This window comes from Dermochelys coriacea, chromosome 14 (assembly GCF_009764565.3).
Source record: "Dermochelys coriacea isolate rDerCor1 chromosome 14, rDerCor1.pri.v4, whole genome shotgun sequence".
NCBI lineage: Eukaryota > Metazoa > Chordata > Testudines > Dermochelyidae > Dermochelys > Dermochelys coriacea.
Genome location: NC_050081.1, coordinates 11,675,906 through 11,689,100, shown reverse-complemented (window position 1 = coordinate 11,689,100; position 13,195 = coordinate 11,675,906). Strand labels below are relative to the sequence as shown.

General features: G+C 38.7%; 1 long non-coding RNA gene across 4 annotated transcripts in view; it reads left to right on the top strand.

Moving 5' to 3' along the window:
* Positions 1-10,431, top strand: part of LOC119842923 — a 36,235-nt gene extending 25,804 nt beyond the window's left edge. For all 4 annotated transcript variants that reach the window (XR_005288841.2, XR_005288842.2, XR_005288840.2 and 1 more), the window contains one exon: positions 9,116-10,431. This is a non-coding gene — a long non-coding RNA (uncharacterized LOC119842923). The remainder of the gene's footprint in view (positions 1-9,115) is intronic.
* The last annotated feature ends 2,764 nt before the right edge of the window (positions 10,432-13,195 follow it).

Here is a 13,195-nt window from a genome sequence, read left to right as displayed (position 1 = left end):
ATGTTATAATACTTAGTCCTGTCATGAATGCAGGGGACTGGACTAGATCTCTCAAGGTCCCTGCCAGTCCTATGGTTCTGTGATGAAAAGGGTCACTTTTTATAAATGAATAATATCTTGCTCTTGTGTAGCACTTTTTATTGGTAGATTTCAAAGTACTTTATTAAGGAGGTCAGGATCATTATCTCCAGTTTACAGGTGGGGAAACTGAGGCACAGAGGTTAAAGTGATTTGCATAAGGTCACTCAGCAGGCCAGAGCCAGGAATTGAACCAAGCTCTCCTGATAGTCAATCCAATGCTCCGCCCATTAGGCAATGCTGCATTCTTTATAAATAGGGTTGGAAAGATTAAACTTTTATTAGTAAATGTCGATTCCAGTGTATACACACAAATTGATGACTAAATATTTCCACTGAGGATAATCAAAATCTACAGATAGGCAAAGTAAGAAAAATGCTGTTTGAGAACTTATTAGAGTTGGATTTAAGGTTATTTACTTTGCATATTTTGACATCTGATGTTGAGAATTTGTTTTAATTGTTATAAAGCTTTAAATTTTTGAATCCCAAAGTCTATTGTCCTTAAATAATTCTGATTGCTCCCTATTGACTGACTTCCCTGCCATACATTTATGCAACTGTAAGAATTTAAATCAACAAGTGAAAAATGCTTTAAAATAAACGTTGATAGTATTCATTGAAATTTATTTTAAAAAAATCTGTATTCTGCCAAGACTACTTGTGAAACAGTTTTTATAAAGGGTTAACACATGCTCTAAGCATGTTAAGGGCATGAGGTGTATGTGTTTATAAATGGTTTTAAAACCATCAGTAGTTGTTAAACATTGGTATAAGTCATGCTATAACAATTGGGAACCCATTGTTAAAACATCTATAGTTATTGATTAACCATGCCTAACCTATTTGTAAATAAAACCTTAATATAAAGTATGACCATGGAAACTCAGTCATTGGATGGACCTTTAGATAGGTCATCTCTACTGCTTCTGTCAGTGGAGGCAACTCACGGCTTGCCTTCACAAGGACAGTCAGACAAATTAATCTGAATTAACTAAAGGTCTGAATTTAAAATGGATTAGTAAACCCACATTGAATCACTGTGTGGATGCTCTCATTCAAAATTAAAGTGGCCCTTATTCAGTTTATATTAATTCAATTAATTAATTCAGCTAAAACAAACTAAGGCCATTTTCATTCCACATGAGTGTTTACACAGACGTTTGATGTGGTTTAACTAATCCACTTTAGAAGTTAATCTGAATGTCCCCATGTAGAGAAGCTCTCAGATGAGAGACAAGGAAGTAGGGAACGCTGCCTCCATAATATCTTACCCATCTCCAGCCTCCTCAATTTTACAACAGACTCTCAATAGGCACTACTGTAGGGGTTATGTTGAAGAAATCCACCACTCTTTGCATCATTATCCCTGCACCATATCCTTGAGGGGACACACACAAACAAGTGGTATGTACCCCTTTTGCAGTGTGCATCCACTTCCAAAGGAATGTAGGATTGGTTCCAGCCCGAAGAATCCACGCCAAGGTATGGTTGGCAGAACTGGGCCCTAAATGACTTTTCCATAATATCTGCAGTATTCTAGGACTATAAGCACAGGAAAGTTTGGGTAGTACTGCAAATGCAGAGGAATAGATTTATAAAAGTAAAGTATCCAAAAAACTAAGGCTCCCATAATTCGTGGACATGCATTAAAACCAGGGCATAAATTGCTTTGGATGAAATTGTTGGGCGAACTCCCACTTAGTTTAACTGGTATTAACTTGAGTGAGGAATCTAAAACGTGACCCCTTAGTTGAGTATAATTAGCAAACAAAGAACTCTGACTTGTTTGAAGCCTTGACACCACAGTATGGATATTTTTCCTACTTTCTGTTCTGCTTGTTGCCTGACGCATCTATAAACAGATGCTTGACTTCTGCCACACATCTTCTGTCATTCTCTGTAGTCATCCAGTCCCAGGCAAAATTTACTTAGAAATAAAACTTTTTAGCAGAAAGAATAAATCACAACTGAAGCCTATTGCTTCTTTGTAGCTGGCTACCCCATGGAGTTGTTCTGAGAGCTCTCTAACATGACTCCTGTGTATGTATGATACTGTTTGATCCATTGTTAATCATATGCAAACTAAAGAATTTAGGGTTCAAAGACCTAGTGTGCAGATAATGTATTCCGTCTGTTCTTCAAAATGCTGGATGCCAAAAAAAGAAGCAGATGGACAACACCACAATCTCCCTCATACCCCGTCTCTGCATACACTGGTAATGGATGTATAACTGCTACATTTTAAAATTTCATTTGCGTTTGTGCAAGCTGACTTCTCTCTTGCCATTCCTGTCTACACCTCTGCAGCTGCATGTTTGGCAGGGTCTAGCTACGTGTCTGTACATGTTTTCAGCCATCCTCCCTCTCTTTTTAGTTTGGAATAAGTCTTGCTTTCTCTTTCCTCTCCCTCCAGAAGCACCCTTGATGCTATTTAGTTGTGATATTTATCTGGTTCTGTTTAAATGATAGCAATATAGCTTAGGAAAGAGATCTACTAGCTGTATTGATCTTTAGCTTCTTCACCTGTCATTCTCAGGAGTGCAGAGTTGCAGCAAAATGAATTGTTAATTCATAATCATTCCCTCAAAGCATCACTGCCTTTGTATGAAAACTGTGTGAAGAGTCTTTCTTTCATATCTATATCAGTTATTTATGAGCCTAAATTCAATGGGATTATCACTGTCCCTTGAAAATTTCACTCTGTATTGTCATTGTTCTTTAGATTATTTAAATTGTACCTCTCAAGGCTTATGTACATTTCACTTTTAAATTGCATGCCAAAACTAAAAACAAAAAAAATCACCATTGGACATTGATTTTTTTGTAATCCTAATTTGATTTGAAAATTCCACCTCTAACCTACCTTCCTAATCCATTACCATCAGCTCACTCACTGAGGGAAAGTTGGAGTAAATAGAGCCACGTATTCCCTGAAAGAGAAAAGACACAGGCTCTGGTGTCCAGACAGGGAGAATAATTTTCAGACTCAAGGGGTCTTCGCTGAAAATGCCCTGGCTGCAGTCTCCTCCAATATAAATTATCCTGAGTGCCTTTGCTGATACCAACCTAAGGAAAGGAGGGTGACTCTCTGACATAGCACCATCTTGTGGACCGAGTCAGTAAGCAACAGGAAGTAGGCAAGAGAGAGAGACAGAGTTGGGGGGCTTTCTGATTAAGCTACTGAATCTGGTTTTGTCTGTCATATGTATGTAATCTGTTTATGTACATATGTATGAAATCTGAGTTTCCTGGCTTCTTGAGAATGCACAATTACATCTGCACAGTATACATAATATTTTGCTGCTTTCTTCAAAAATCAGTGCTTCCCCAAGAACTGAATTCCCTTTCTATTGCAAACATTCAAATATCACCAATCAGACTTCCCCTACCAAAAAAAAAAGTGAAATCATGAGCAGGGTTTAAAAATGAGATTTAAAATTTGGGGGTTTTATTTTTTACTTTATCCTTCTGGGATTTGAACCTTAGCCAATTCTCAGGTCATGTTTACAAGCTGTTCTGCACACGCTGTCTTTCCCCCATTTTTTGGTGTGTTATCAGTACTCGTACATCTATTATCCATTGTTAGCTCGTTGGTTTAGATGTCTGTAAAGTACAATGCAAATGTAATATTTTATAAATAATAGGATCTATGTCTATTTATTTCAAGTATTAATTTGTATACTTGCCATTGTTGATATGAATGAGAGAAGCAGTGCCCTATAGTAGATAACGGAATGTATTCTAAACGTGGCTCTTCACTGTTTCATTTCTGCACAGTGTTTCATTTCTGAGTCTTGGACAGAACTCATGCTCTGGTCACCCATCATTGCTCCACAGACTTCAGTTCCTCCTGATTCCCAGGAGGAGAAGTGAAAGCAGAATCAGATCCAGTATTTCTTAAAAACTTCTGAAGAGTTATTCAGAGCAGGAAAAGTCTCTTCCCTGGTGACATCTTCCCTCAAACATGATCTGTATTCTCAGGAGCATGGGAACTCCCTAAATACAGCAACCTTGTGGAGCTTCATAAGCTTGTGGCAATATTCACATAGGGTGCCCCTTAGAGAAGGATTATATTTGTGCCGGGTATATAATTATTCCTGATAAATATGGTCCATGGACAACTCTATTCCTTTTCCATTTACAGTTTAGAAAACTGAATCCAGACTAAAGATGTTTATCAGTGCTGTAATTCCCATCATCAGTGACCCATTATAGAGAAGGCTGGGTACCTCTTGCACTTTGGGACACTGCATTTTTCTAAGCCCATTTTTGGTTGGTACCTATATCTAACTGAAACTGGCATTCTCTAATGTGAATAGGCACTATGTCATGTCCAGCAGATGGGCTTGAGTGAACACATGCCAGGGAACTATCGTGTACTGGACTTTAGTGCATGGCATCAGTTTCGCAAACCAGAAGGTCAAAACTGTTATCTCTGAAAGACTTTGCAGCTGCAGTTAACACGATATGCCATCAGTATTATAATTCAGAGCTTGGTTTCCAGCTGAATAGTTCACTGTTTTAGTTAGGTGCTAAATTGAGAGCTAGGACCTTGTGAAGTTTAGGATGCCCCTGCCCCTTTGTAATTCCTGCTACATAGTAACACTGCAGGATACTAAGAGGTCATGCATCATGTAGGTCCAGGCGCTTGAAATTGTTGACAAGGTGCTAAGTAAATGAAATACTAGATAAAGATCTGCAGACATTTGGAAAGAAGGATGTACTTCAGATTTAAAACTGACCTAAGTGGTCAGGTGAACATTCTCCTTATGTGGGGGAATCCGTCACAGGACCAGTTATCATAATTAGCCCTCTGCCACCATTTCCCTCAGTGTAGAGGTGGTGTTGGGTATTAAAAGGCCTGGTTGCAGTGCTGCTCAGGTCTCATTATCCCCAGCCCCTTGGGAATTTTTTACTTGGCCATAACTTAGTGTTTCTCTGAAAGTCAAAACAGCCAACTCCAGGATCCGGGGGGCACAATGGTTTCATAAGGCCATCTTAACCTTCCCACCCCCACCTCCTCTGACATGCACAGCTCAGCTAGACCTGACCACTGAGCCTTTAGGTCTGATTCTGTGCTCCCTGCAAACATTTAAACCTGTGAGTAACTTTGCACATACAAGTACTCCCACTTAACTTAGTGGTACTCTATTAAGATATTTATATATCTTCATAATCTAGTCCTCAAATGGTTTAACTTGAGACACTATTGATTTAACAGGAGTTGCTCCTAATTTCCAATATTATAAGCCCAGAATTGAATTCAGAGTTGGATAGCCTGTACAATTGTGTATCAATTTTCAGCATGCAGCAACAATTTGACTCATTCTAACCTTGTGAAAGACCGTGTTTATTATGGAAGCAACAGGCAATTAATTATAGTGGCTTTAACTGGTACTATAAATAAATTATTCTATACTGTACTTCCCGTCAAGCATAGTAGATTTTACTGCATTTTTTTTTTAGGATCATACCAAAACCAAAGAAATATCCATTTTTTGTTCAGCAGGAGCAAGCATCCTAAGCATCAATAAATACTAAAATAATTAAATGAAAGCCATGAGTTTCATTCATCTTAATTTCCTCATTCATCTATTTGTAGTGAACACTTTGTTTATTCTGTTGGGGAGGAAAGAACAGTCACCTATTATGTGTCTGCGTCATCTTTGAGGATATAGCTTTATTAATTCAGTTTTGTAAATGAGGTACTGGATTTAATAGCGACAGAGTTGAGCGAAAACTGATTCTTCTATTTAGAAGGGTACATTTTAGGTGGGTTTTTTAACCTTTTATTATTAAATCCAGCTAAATTTCTAAACAAAACATTTTTCAATGAAAACTTAACACTTCATTTTGAAAATGTTGAAATGCTTCATTTAGACATTTAAAAAAAATTAATAATAATTTTTTGACTGAAATTATTCATTGAATATGCCCTGAATTCAGGGTTAGTTTTGATGAACCAGAAACTGCATTTTTCAGTGAATAAAGGATTTGTCTGAAGAATTTTTCCTGGTTCTAATGACAGTGTAGTTTGTTAGTTTCTGGTCTCATGTTCCCCATCCCTCTTCATGAGCAATTGTTCAACAGGGTGCAGATCCATGGATTATTTACTGCTAGAGTTGGTTGTAAATCTGCCAGTGAAATATTTTCTCACTGAAAAATTTCATTCAGTTGAAAATTGAAATTTTTTGAAAAGTTTCAAAGATCTAGGTTTTGTACCAAAGCATAATGGAAAATATTGTGAAATCTCAGATTGTAATGTGATGGGCTAACCTGTCTGGTTACTGTGGCCTGTCCTCCTCCTTAGAAAAGAATCTCTGCAATGCAACTTTCAAATGATGATATATAGGAAATTGGTATTAAAAATTCTTAGCTCAATTTTAGTGATAGGAAGAAATAAAGTATGGGAAATCCTTTCAATAGCTAAAATGACAGACATCCTTATAAATCAGGATCAAGCAGTTTGAACAAAAATGAATACACAGTTGATAAGTTGACCAAACACATGGGCCTTTTTTGGATTTAACGAATACAGGCTATTAATAGGATTGTTAATATGTATATGGAAAGTTCTTGTATGTTAATGATAAAATAAAAAGTTAAAAATTAAAAATGATTAGCTCAAAGGACTGATTTAGTATATTTCAGAATGTACTACAGATATTTCCATTCCAAAGATTAAAAACTGCCAAAATGGTTGCATAGATTAAGTATAACATTTACATTCCCCTTCAAGGACATTAGCTATATTTCTTTATAAAGTGGGCTGAACAGATCCTTAACTGTAATTGGCTGAAAAGTCACTTGACTATGATTGAGCATCGAAGCTCAGGATTTCTTTTTGGATATGGTAGGTGACCCTTATCCCAACCTTCACTTGTGATTCCTGTCGGGTAATAGAAATCAGTGGATTAACATTTGGTGCTCTGGAACCTCACTTTATTTGAGGTGGTCTGTCATTGGCTGAAATTGAAACCCAGGAGGTTGGTTTATGAAGAGTTATTTCTTCAGTGAAAGGGCTGCTTTCCTTGCACCCTTTGGGTGAGGGGCGTGTGTATTTATTATCTCTCTCAGATAAAATATGTCCTTAAGAAAAATACTGTTTGCTGTTGACTTGAAATGTAGTCAATTTCAAAATGAATTTTAAAAAGTAGTTTCAGGTACTTCATGTGCTCCTGAGATCCCCTGACAATCTGTGTGGGTGTACAGAAATATTTTCCTATTCTTAATGTTTTTTTTCTCTGTGGTTGCTCTATGAAAGACTAGAGATGGGCAAAATTTATCAGATGAATAGGTGACTCAGAAAAATGCAGTTGTGGGTGAATTTAAACTATGTGAATTCAGTCTGAATTCAACTAATTTCATTTTGGGATAAAGGAAAACTTTCAAAAGTCAAAACATTTCATTTTGATATTTTCTAAATGACAGGTTTTGACTTCATTTGAAATGACGTGTTTAGAAATTTCACTAGATTTATTTAAAAGTAAAGTAGGCACAAAGTTGTCTCCATGATCCTTTGCTTTAGTCTTTGGAAATAAAAGGGAGAGTTATTTCACAATCAGTTCATGACCAAGATCTTTAAGCTTCACAGAAATAGGGGTCCTTTCCCTGCTTTTTTTTTTTAGGAAACGCCAATTTCTTGAAGTCCTCATTTTCTTTTTTTTTCCCTTTCCCTAAGACATTCCCAGCTGTTTTTCCTTATTCTCTAATGTTCTGGCATATTGAGGAATACCTGAGAGCTAGGCTCCAAATGAAACAGTTGCTTTTAACAGACAGAAAGGAAGTGGTTTCCTTGGCAACAGAACCCACATGAAAGGTCCCAGATCAGCACTTCCATCTGACAGATTTCTTTTCAATTTAGTAGCTTGCACATAGGCTTTGCTTGGAGGACTGATTTCTGTCCTAGGGCTTTATTCATAACAGGAGTTATGAATAAAGTTGCTTACAGGAACTATACAATTTTTGCATACAAATTTATGCTCAGGACTGACTGGTTTAGACAGTGATGCTGTATACTGCACTAGCTTGTGGTGGGATTCAGGTAAGCAACTCAGTGTTTACATTAAAAAATTAGACTGTGTACGGGAAAAAACATTCTTTGTTAAGTAAAGAATTAACTTGATCATATGTCCTCGGTAGGAATCGATTAAGAGATTGGTGAAAGAGCATAATCCACCACTGCTCTTGAGTGCACCAGCTCTGACTACTCACCTTTGGGTTTCATTCAGATTTGTTGACTTTTTTAAATACAAATAGCAAATCAGAGAAGAGGTAAAATGTTTCTTTTGTAGAAAAGTGTAAACGGTACCTTAAGAATTGCCCATTTATTTGTATTATTGCAATGCATAGGAGCCTCCTTTCAGATCAAGGCTCTATTGTCCTGGTTGCTGTACAAGGTCAGATAGCCCAGTCCCCAAAGAACCTATGAGGTAAATGTTGTACTTAATATAATTCTCTCTTTTATATAGTACTTTTCATGGTAGTCTCAAAGTGTTTACAAAGGATGTCAGTATCTCTGCCTAACTTACAGATGGGGACACTGCGGCCAGGAGGGGGGGGGGGGGTGGGCATGGGGGTCCCAGGGGAGGGAAAAGGGGGGGAAGTGACTTGCCCAAGATCACTGAGCAGGTCGTGGCAAGCTAGCAATAAACACCAGGTCTCCTGAGCAGCAGTCCAATGTTCAATCCCACTAGGCTATACCAGAGATGACCTTCACCTGGAGAATTCTCTACTGGTGATTGGTGGCTGGATTATGGCCCCTTTCTGTCACCTGAGTGGTGCATAGGGGCTGTAACCCATCCTAAGAATCTGGCTGTGCACATCCTAAACTATTCTGTATTGTGGTCAGCCTTAATGTTCCATGTGTGCCTTTGTTACTAGATAGTATCTTCCCGAAATTAGTGGAATCTGTAAATGTCTCAAGGCCTAACGAAGGGAATAACTAGAAAATACTGTAGAAATGGCCATGATGTACAGAGCCTGATCCTCATGTGACTAATCATTATATTTATTTTGGTTTGTTTGGGGACAGGAGGCAGGAAATCTCCTGATCAGCTATTGGCTATCAAATACTATCAGTACAAGCTCAGTTTGATAGAAGTTGACTCACTTTAGTGTGCCAGCCAGCAGTGGTGTCCTGGAAACACAACAGCGTCTCTTTAAGAATCCTGGTGACATCATTTACCCTCAACTCCCATGTTGCAAAGCATGAGTGAATGGTGAACAGCAACAGCAAAAGGAGCTGGAAGAAATATCTGACCTCCAATGAGAAAAGACCAAGGAAATAACCTTTGAACCTAGAACATAGGCTACAGCAAAGCATCAACTTTATGGATAGCAAAGACTGTGTGTGATGTTCTACCATGTTTGCAAGCCAGATCTAGAGACCAAAGACAGTTTTAATTGTGATGAATATTTGTCTTTTTATGGAGGAACAAAGTTCATTGTCACTCTTCCCTATTTTATCTTATGATCCTTGTCCTCACATAAAAGCCTTTCTGTGTCTCTCATCAATTTGATCACATACTGTAACCTGGGATACCTATTCCTGCTATAGTTTTGTTTTCTGATGGGCTGACTCCAGTTTAGTATAGTGTTTCATGTGAGCCATACCATCCATGTATAATATTTTACTATTTTCCATCCATTCTTTCTACATCCTAACTGGAGCTGTGTGAATAATTGACTTGTCAGTTTGCTGGCAATTTAAAAAAAAAATCAGTTTAGCCTGAACTGAAATGGAAATTGTTTTCAATTTTCAGCTAATTGAGAAGGTTGAGGAAACTTGTTTTGTGCCAGATGGTTCCCCTTGACCCAAAATGAAACCTTTTGTGTGGGGTATTTGTAAACTTTTTTTTTAACAAAATCCAAGGAAATGAAGGCCTAGATTCACAGCAATGACGTGGTCAGGGTTCCCTGTCCCTCCTGCTAGTAGCCCAGTGGGTCAGGGAGCTCCCTAAGGACGCTGGACATCTAGGTTCAAATCTTTCTGGAGCAGGGACTTGAATGTAGGTGTCTCCCCACCCTGGTGAATGTCCTAACCACTGAGATATTGGGTATTCTGGGTCTCTCTCTCACTCTTCTGTTGAAGCTTCTCTGCTTTGTATAAAATATTTGAATAGTCACTGTGGGGGGAGAGCATGACTCTGTAGCCCAGTGGTTAGGGCCTGCACCTGGAACACGTTGGTCCACTGTACTATTAGGTTTAAGGCAGGTGCCACCTGTTTGGTTTTGTAAATGGACCCTAAACACTTGTGAATCTAGCCCCCATTGAATTGAAACATTTCATTCAACTTTCTGAGTGGTGGTTTTATTGTTTTTTTTTTTGTTTTGTTTTTCATTTTGACCGAAATAATTGACCGGAATCTACATTCCCCCCCACCCCCTCCCCCCCGTAAAAAAAATGCTTTGCCCAGCTCTAACGCTAACATTTTGTTTGCTTAGTGTATGTCTTTGGCATTGGACAGAGGTTCTCATTGGGCTGGCCACAATGATGTGCATAGACCCCTTCTCGGGGCAGTTATAGTTATTTAGAACCTATGAGTTTATTCCACCCAACGTACATTTCCCTTTTATGTGTGAACATTGAATTTTGTGGCTCATAATCCTCCCCTCATACCTGCTGCAAGAAGCATGTCTTTATGTTTTTATAGCACCTAGTATTGGATTCCTGATCCTGAGTGAGACCTTTTGCCACTGCCACATTACAAATCAATAATAACCTATTCTGCTTATAAAATCATACTCAATATCTTAGCCAGAAAGTATAGGCTGTACATTTCTAATTTCTCTAATACCTCACCTTTTTTAATAATTGGACCTTAAGTGCCCAATTCATATTCAACGCACGAACTGCAGTGATGAGGCTCAGGAAAGGAGTATGCATTACTGCACTAAAGAACTTTTCCCCCTCTCCATGTTTGCTGCATGCTAATTATTTCAATGCCTTTCTAGCAGAGCTTTTTTTAATGTGACTTATTTTTTTTATACGTGGAAAAGCAGAGTCCCTCTAGTATGGAGCTACAGTTGCTATTGTCAGAAATCTTATGACCTTGAGTCTATTATCAAAATAATTAGCATGCAGCTTGCTTGGTATCGTTCCACAAATACAGCTGATTTTGCTGTGATGAAAATAAACCTAGAAGCAGATTTCCAAAGCCATTAAGTTTAAGGGGGCAACAGGGGAAAAGCTTTTTAAAAAGAGAATATTCTTGCTTTTGCCAAGCCTGTGCTCAGAGAGGATGACTCTGAGACCCAATGGAAATGCTCTGTCAACAGCGAAAGATTAATGAGAAGGCAAAGTCTTCAGGTATACCAGGAGTCAAAGCTCTGTCAGTGTTCTGAAGCAGTAGTTTGATTAGCCTCTCAGATTCTGGGCATTTGTGCTACCTGCTAAGATTTCATACAACCCTCCAGTGAAGCTAGCAGGTCCTCCAGTTAAATAAAAGGCATTTGTGGTACCCATATATTAATGTTTCCAACTGATTTACATGTTCCTAAAATTTCTATTGCAAACCTTGTTTGTTTACAGGCTATATATACGAGAGGTGATAAAGTGAAGGAAATAAATTGTATGACTTCAGCATAATGAGCAAGTAGGTATAAAGGAATTCAATGCCTCTTTAATGGGATGGGTCTAAAGTGCAGTATGATATATAAAAGTGAGAGCAAAAAGTCTGTTATTGGGAAAACAAATAGCTATGCGTACCACATTCCTTTACCAGCTGTGCAACTCCACAGCTGAGGTATGATAGACTGAGTGGAGGACTGGATAGTCTGTGTTCCATTCCTCCCTCTACTAATGGTGAGTAATCTGTTTGAGCTGAGGTGCTAAGCTCCTCTGACAATTGGGCTGTGGACTGTTCTGTGTGTCATTTATTCCAGCTAAAATAATAGGGATAGCAAAGTTTACACTTGTGAGGAAGAACAGCCCAGTGGATAGGGCACTAGTGTGGGGCAGGGGAGACCTCGGTTCATTTCCCTTTGTGACAATGGGTAAATGACTAGGTCTCTCTATGCCTCCGTTACCCCTCCATAAAATAGGGATAATAGCAATGCCCCTATCTTGCTTGGGTGGTGTTTTTCCTCACACGTTAAAGATTGTGAGTATGCTCAAACACTAAATGTAGCTGTGATAAATAGACACGTGATGCATGATGATAAAAAAAAATTGAATTGGTAACGGGGACTATATAAGTACCTAAGATCAGTTTTGTTAAAGAACGTGGAGATATTCGTATGGAAAGCTTTGTGTAGGATCTTGCTCTGCTGGTAATCCTGGTGAAAATCAATGAGCTTATTTGTAGAACAAGGTACTACTCCGTATGAGCCAGACTGGCCGAACTGGGACCTAAAATAAGGAATTGTAGGTTTTCAAAGTGTGTGGGGGGGGGAGAGGAGTGTTGTCTCAATGTCGGGAGCTGAGACTGGAGCGTCTGTTATCCAGGATTATCAATTAAATTGGGTCCAACTGAATGAAGTTGCATGGAAACTGGGGGTGGGGGGGGAAGGCATCAAAAATCTCCAAGGCTAGATCTCTGGATTTGCTGAAATGATGGGAGAATCATCTGCAGAATAAAACAGCAAATACAGTAAGGGCAGGCCATCTGTTTGAATAACATGAGAAGCAACTGAAAGCTTTGCTCAGATCAGAAATCCAACCCAAACCCTGAGGTTTGAAAAACTACAATTCCTTATTTAAGGTCCCGGTTCAGCCAACCTTGCTCATACTGAGTAGTACCTTGTTCTACAAATAATCCTGGTGAAATCAATGAGTTTATCAGCAGAGCAAAGTACCACACAAAGCAAGTGAGGCTTGCAGAGCTGGGAGCTTAATGTTTTAATATTCACACTGCACTTTCTGGCTTGGAGCAGAAATAACTCTCATAAAATCCAGTGGCGCCAGGCTACCAGTGAGATGTGGCATGAAGGTTGAAGGGGCCCGTGCCTCAACCCAGATGACTCTCAACTCCTGCAGATACAAAACATCTAATAGGAGCATAGAGGTGGCCTACTGCTAATAGGTCTCTTCTGTTTGCATTTTTAAAATTTACGTACTCTGTACTCTTTTATTATTATTTATTATGACTGTCTGCCTTTGAGATGTGGTAGG